This window comes from Sorex araneus, chromosome X (assembly GCF_027595985.1).
Source record: "Sorex araneus isolate mSorAra2 chromosome X, mSorAra2.pri, whole genome shotgun sequence".
NCBI lineage: Eukaryota > Metazoa > Chordata > Mammalia > Eulipotyphla > Soricidae > Sorex > Sorex araneus.
Genome location: NC_073313.1, coordinates 183,852,941 through 183,860,249, shown reverse-complemented (window position 1 = coordinate 183,860,249; position 7,309 = coordinate 183,852,941).

Sequence of the window (7,309 nt, the reverse complement as noted above, 5' to 3'; positions counted from 1 at the left end):
GGCACTCAAAGATCACTCCTGATGGACATGGAGGACCATGTGGGTTGCCAAGGATTGAACCCAGGTTAGCCACATGTAAGCATGTTAATGGCTGTACTATCTCTCCAAACTTCAATCTTTTTTCCTATGTGCTTCTTTTTTATTCCAACCACTGATTTATTGATCTGATTAATCATCTTGTCATTGTCCCCCACGTTTGTCATGCCTTCTTATAATCACTCTGATCACTCCCATGCATATATTCTCAAAGCCTCCATCATGTTCTTTCATTGGTTTTCATTCGGGGGCAAGGGGGGTGCTGGCAAGAGTCGACCCATATCAAGTATTGCCCTGCATTTCAAAAGCCAGTTAAATATGACTAACCAGAAATAATACCTACTGGTCTTGTTTCTGGATCATGATTGCTATTTGCCCAGCAAGGCTGCTCCACCACATCAAGCACCCACTCTCCACTGATTAAAGGAGCTTTTGTACGCCTCCTCTTGCTCATCTCAGGCTTGTAAGTCTGCTCAAACCTTTTCCTCGGATGCTTTCAATTCTCCTAGAAGATGGAAACCAGCAAAAGACACAAGCTCCCTCCCACCCATCTCCTTCTGCACCCGCATCCTCTGCCTTTCTCCTGATCATGGAGGCGGGACTTCTGCAATTACCAGTCTTCTGATGCTAAGCCAAATGCTTCATCTGATCACGATCTCTCTCATCTACCCAAGGGTGTTGTTCCCACAATCATCAGCTATTTCACTCTCTACTGGTTTGTCCCTATTTGAATACAAACACGCACAAAATTGTAAAACCTATTCAGACTACACACACACACACACACACACACACCTCTTTAGCTGTTCTCAACTGATTTACTTTCTGTTACAGCAAAACTCTTGGAAAGAGTTATTTAAATGTACCCCCATTTCTTTTCTCTTGAACACATTGCATTAGACTTTTTCTCTCCAGTGTTCTATTGAAACTACTCTTGCCTAGTATGCCAGCCACCTCCATATTGCTGAGTTTTATGATGAATTTCAGATCTTCAACTGACCTGATCCTTACACTGTATTTTAAAAATTTTACCCCTTCTTCTTAATACACCCCCTTCTCTGCTTCCAGTAAAGTGTTCTGTCTTATTTCCTCCAGCTTCTCTGCCCTCAGACTTCCATTTCCTATCTGGTCCTATTCCTTATGCCATTGCCTCTAATCTTGCCATCATGTTAAATGTCACTTATAAAGCTATTATCTCCTAAATTCATATCAGATGCTTGACCTCTCATCTGAACTCCAGATTTACATAGCTAATTGGCCAATGGATTTCTCTATTCAGGTGTTCGACCCAAAAGTACTTTTCACTTTGTTCAACTTTTCCCTTCTGAATTCCTCCCTATATAAATAGCATTTCCAGCCCACCAGTGGCTGTAGTCAAAACCTTGGAGTCAACTTAATCAAACCACATTCTCCAACACCCCATATCTAATCTACCATCAATTTCTGTTGGATCTAATTTGGAAATCATGTGGAACCACTTACCATCTCCCCCAGTGCTCCCCTGACCCAGTATGTATTGGCTCTAGTCTAAATTTTGCAGAAAAAGTTCACCATTCTGTCTTGTTCCCTCAGGTCTTTCCTCTACAGCTACACATCACTATCTCTCCTATCTTCACACTCCTTCTTTCCTATAACAGCACTAACAGAAGCCTATTGTACAGCAGCCCACAGGCTACTGACTAACTCTCTTACCAGCTTGCCGGCCATCTTCCCCTTACATCCTCTATTTTAACCACATTGATCTTGATATTATTCTTTTTTTTTTTTAAATTTTTATTAAATCACCATGTGGAAAGTTACAAAGTTCTCAGGTTTATATGTCACTTATACAATATTCAAACACCCATCCCTTCACCAGTGCCCATATTCCACCACCAGAAACCCCAGTATACCCCCCGCCCCCACCCCCTACCCCCTACTGTTTAACTAATGAATTTCACTTCATTTTTTCTTTACCTTGATTACATTCCATAATTCAACACAAAACTCACTATAGTTGACATAACTCTCTCTCTCTCTTTTTTTTTCTCTTTTTCCTTTTCCCTTTTTTTTTTTCTTTTTCCCCCTCATCCCCTTTCCTGCGCCTCATAGTATGGTGTACGCCACGCCACGTCGGCCAGCGTGGGGCTTTTGCTTAGTTCACAGTCCAGAGGTGGCTGCTACATTAAAAACCTTCAATATTTTCAACAAAAACTTACTGTTATTATTTGGAGTTCCCCCCCCCCAAGTCAGACCTGTTCAAATGGAACCGATTCACATTGCTGACAATTATAAATGTTAAGTCGAGTGGATGCTGCCGCGTCCGCGCGGTTTTGGATTTCTGTATAAAGTCCAGGGAGAATTCTGCCAGAAATTACATAGCCCAGCTCACAGTCCCAGTGCATTGCTGTAAGAAGTCTCTGAATTCAAAGTCTTTAGGCGCAGAGGGTCCGATTCGCGCTCATCGGCTCCGGGTTTATCTGGGCCGAGGGCGTGCCGGTTACGCCCCCTTCCCATGAGTTCCTGGGAGCCCCCAAAGTAAAATCCGAATACCTGTGGGTCTGGAATCAGAAGATGGCGCCTGCCACATGGTGCCGCCAGCCCGCCGCTTTCCATGCAGGAAGACAGGGTGGGGAGGAAAAAAAAATCCACCCCCAGCAGCACCGAGTTGTAGCCCAGTTTGGTGTCCCAATGCATTGCTCTCGGGTGCTGCGCTGGATGCCCGAATGTGTTACATCTTTGGAGTCAAAGTCTTTAAGCGCCGCAGAGGGTCCGATTCACGCTCAGCGGCTCCGGGTTTATCTCGATCTTGATATTATTCTTCAAACAAGCATAATTTACTCTTAGCTTTGGACTATTTCCTTGCTATTCTTCTTGTCTAGGATCTCCTCTTGGATATCCATAAGGTTTACTATCTGCCTGTTAGTCATTCTCAAATGTCACCTTTCCAAAAAAGCTGTTCCTGATCATACAATGCAAAGGAACAACCCATACCTGTTCCCCGTGTCCTCTTGCTTTGCTTCATTTGTCTTTCTAACACTTACATGTGTTTACTTGCCATGCGTTTATTACTTATCTCTTTCCCATTCTCTTCTCTCTTTCTCTCAAAACCTACCCCATTCTGATATGCCTAAATAATGGTTGCTGCATACACAGGGGTCCTGGTTTGGAGGTCACTGCTGATAGAAACTGCAGGAACTTGGAAAGAAATAAAGAGATGATGGAATAAAGAGGGTCTGTTTTCAGGGCTTGTCTTCACATCAATCACAAAATCTGCTGCTTTGTGCTCATTGCCTCAAAAGGACATGCTAAAGTACATGATTTTGAGAGACTTATCTCAAAGAAATGCCAACAGATAATATAGACAAAGGAACTCTGCAGAAAAAAAAAAAACATATTAAACCTAGTTGTGTCGAAATAGGCCCCAGTGCTTTTCCTTCATTGTAATAATAAAAATCACTTCCAGCGGTTAATATTTAACATACTAATAAGACATGTTCTTATAAAAGCATGTTCTGTTCACAGAACATAGACACCTAACTCTATGCCTTCCCACCCTTGCATGCTTACATCCTTTATGTCATTTATTTTCCATCTTTGCCTCTTTAAATCTTTAGTTGACCCATGTTCATTTAGGGAGAAAGCCAAAATATGCTGTCTCATGCTGTCTTCCCTGTGAACAAGCTTTCAAACAATAAGTGCAATCTAAATCTCTTCTTCGCTTCAGTTCCATATCTATGTACACTGAGAATCAAATAACCTTGAGCCCTGTAAGAATAGCACCCAAATCTTCTCCTGGATCTGTGATCTCTAAGTTCTGTTACCAGAAGTTTCTTTCTTTCTGAGGGTGCCAATACAATGTACTGGGAAGACGGCTGAGGAATCTCACATCTGTTATTTTATCCTCTCCTCTTCATATCCACAATCTGTTGGTTCTAGCACTTACACATGTCTGCTATGGAGAGGTGTATCACTGTAAAACCCTTGGATCTTCTCTCCTGAATTTCCCCCCTTGGAGAAGGTAAAACTGTGAATCGGAGTGTCAGCCACACAATTCTTCAAGCTGTTCTTACATACAGTCACTTGCACTAGACAGCAGAGAAACCCTTAGTCCTTGCTTTTTCTAATATTTCAGCATATAGTACATATTCTCTTAACCTTAAGGTTAAGTAGTTTCTCGTGAATTTAATTTTTATTGAATCACCGTGAGATACACAGTTACAAGAATGTTCACTATTGGGTTTCAGTCATACAAGGTTCCAGCACTCGTCCCTTTACCAGTGTACATTCCCACCACCAATGTCTCCACTTTCCCTTTCACCACCACCCCAGACTGTCTATGTCACAAGCACTTTTCTTCTCCCCCCCCCTTTCTCTCTTTCTCTCTCTCCTCTCTCCTTTCTCTCTCCTCCCTCTCTCTCTTTCTCTCTTTCTCTCTCTTTCTTTTTGGGCATTATGTTTTGCAATACAGGTACTGAAAGGTTATTATGTTTATCCTTTACCTACTTTATTACATAATTGGATGTGGACCGTGCCAAACAGAAGGGACCAAGAACATGGAATGGTAAAAGTGGCTTGCTCAAATTATCTCCATTAATTTGAAAGAATTCCCTGGACTCCATGTCTTCAGAGTGTCCAAGTTGTCTTGTAAATTAGAAGCAGCATTAACTGCTTTTATGCCTTCTCAGGCTACTTCAGAATCAAACCATTCATGATAGCATCCTTCCTCCTGGGGCTCTCAGGACACAGATGGCATGAATCTAATTAGTCACCTTCTAAGACTGAGCCACCACATCCCAAAAGTCTCCATCAAAATCTGAGGGCAGGGCAGGGGAATCACAGGCTAATAAATCCCCACCTGATTCTCCAAATCCCCCATGCAGGTATTATACCTCCTGTGAAAAGGAGAGAAGCTTGGTCCTGGCCCTCTCAAATCAACTCCATTTCAACTCAAAGTCACTCCTAAGGCAAACCAGTTTAGCAAATAAGGATGATTGCCTATTAATTGGTCTTTGCAGTAAGTCAATGGTGAACTGCTGGTAAGTCCTCAGGAAGAAAATTATACTTATTTTTTCTTAAGGGCAAAATAGCCCTTTTCATCTCTTTGCAAGAGAATAGAAAAAAATATTTAAATTAGTAATGGGAATAAAGGAGTAAGAGTGGAGGTAGGAGGTAAATGTTTTGCATTTGGTTTCAATGCAATCCTTTATTAGACCTCTTCTAATTATGAATTATTATTTTGGTTGTTATTGGGAAAAGTGGCCATCAATTGCTAAATTACTATACTTCAGTCACTCCACTGAGAATTTATTTGAACCAGCAGCACTCAGGTTAATTTTGCCTTTGAATTTCCTTTGGAATTGCTGCTAAGCATAATGGAAAGTTCCACCTTAGATCAAAGTGATTTTCAGTCAATGCCTTTATTCCAGAGCTCAGCAGAGGTGGGATGAGGGCAGAAGTCTTCACTACAAATGTCAAGTAGAGCCCCTGGCCCCCTTTGCTTTAGAGAGGAAGTCAGCCTTTGTGTGCTAGGATGGATTATGTAGATACATTGCACTTCTACATGTATTTTCAGAACAACAAACAGGCATTTATTATCCTGCTTTATTCAAGCATTCACACACCTCCTCCCAAGTCTCCACTGGTCTCTGACAGTAAACCTAGAGAAGTTTACACTTTTAACCAAGATCCTAGAGTGAAAAGGAAAGAAGGTACTTATTTCCATGAAGGTTTTCTGACTTAAAAAGAGAGAGGGGGGGATTTGATGAACAATAAAATGGAAGTAATCCTCTACATGATCACATCTACTTGGATTCTATATTGATTTCACCTTCATAAGTTGACACCCGAGCAAGGTAGATCACTTGTATGTGCTTTGGCATCCTTATAAGTGGAATGAGTTAGTAATATCTATTCCAATTAGAAGGCATTTGAAATTTTTTTACAGAGATAGGGCCTTTATCAAATGAGAAAAACAACAGAGACCCAGAGAGGGACATAAACTGGGCATACCCGGTTTATCTCATCAATATCAGAAGCTGCCCTTGAGATTGAGCTTTTGCACTGTTTGTGTCTTTGTGCAATCAATTTTGTGATTTGACCACATTCACTCTTAAAAGCAAGGATATAAATTACTTCACTAATAGTCTCTTATATTGACTATGAATTGAAATAAAGTGAATATTTCGATTTTGGTATATTTAAGTAAAATGGCATCATTAAATTTAAACTTACTGTTTATTTTTCCCTTTTCCAAATTTGGCTGCCAGAGAAGTTAAAATTACTTATTTGACTAAAAATACATTTCTTTCTTTTTTAATTTATTATATTTTTATTAATGAATCACCGTGAAGGTAGTTACAAATTTACATATTTTCGTGCTTGGGGCTGGAACGATATAGCACGGTGGATAGGGCGTTTGCCTCGTACATTTTTTCGTGCTTGTGTTTCAGTCATACAATGCTTGAGTATCCATCCCTCCACCAGTGCCCATTCTCCTCCACCGATGACTCAGCATCCCTCCCACTCCCACATCCCATCCCCCCACCCCACCCTACCTCTGTGGCAGGGCATTCCCTTTTATTCTCTCTTTCTTTTGGGGTGTTGTGGTTTGCAATGGAGGTATTGGATGGCCATTGTGTTCAATCTATAGTCTGCTTTCAGCACTCCTCTCCCATGGCGGGTCCTCAAACCACACTTTAGTTGGTGTTCCCTTCTCTATCTGAGCTGCCTTTTCCCCCAGCATGTGAGGCTGGCTTCCAATCCATAGAGCAAACCTCCTGACACTTATTTCTACTATTCTTGAGTGTTAGTCTCCCATTCTGTTGTTTTATATTCCACAGATGAGTGCAATTCTTCTATGTCTGTCTCTCTCTTTCTGATTCATTTCACTTAGCATGATACTTTCCATGATGATCAACTTATATGCAAAGTTCATGACTTCATCTTTTCTGACAGCTGCATACAATTCCATTGTGTAGATGTACCAAAGTTTTTTTAACCAGTCATCTGTTCTCAGGCACTTGGGTTTTTTCCAAATTCTGGCTATTGTAAACAGTGCTTCGATGAACATACACATGCAGATGTCATTTCAATTATACTTTTTTGCCTCTCTGGGATATATTCCCAGAAGTGGTATTGCTGGGTCAAATGGGAGCTCCATTTCTAATTTTTTGAGAAGCAACCATACTGTTGTCCAAAAGGGCTGAACCAGTTGGCATTCCCACCATCAGTGTAAAAGGGTCCCTTTCTCCCCACATCCTTGCCAACAGCGGTTGCTTTTGTTCTTTTGGAT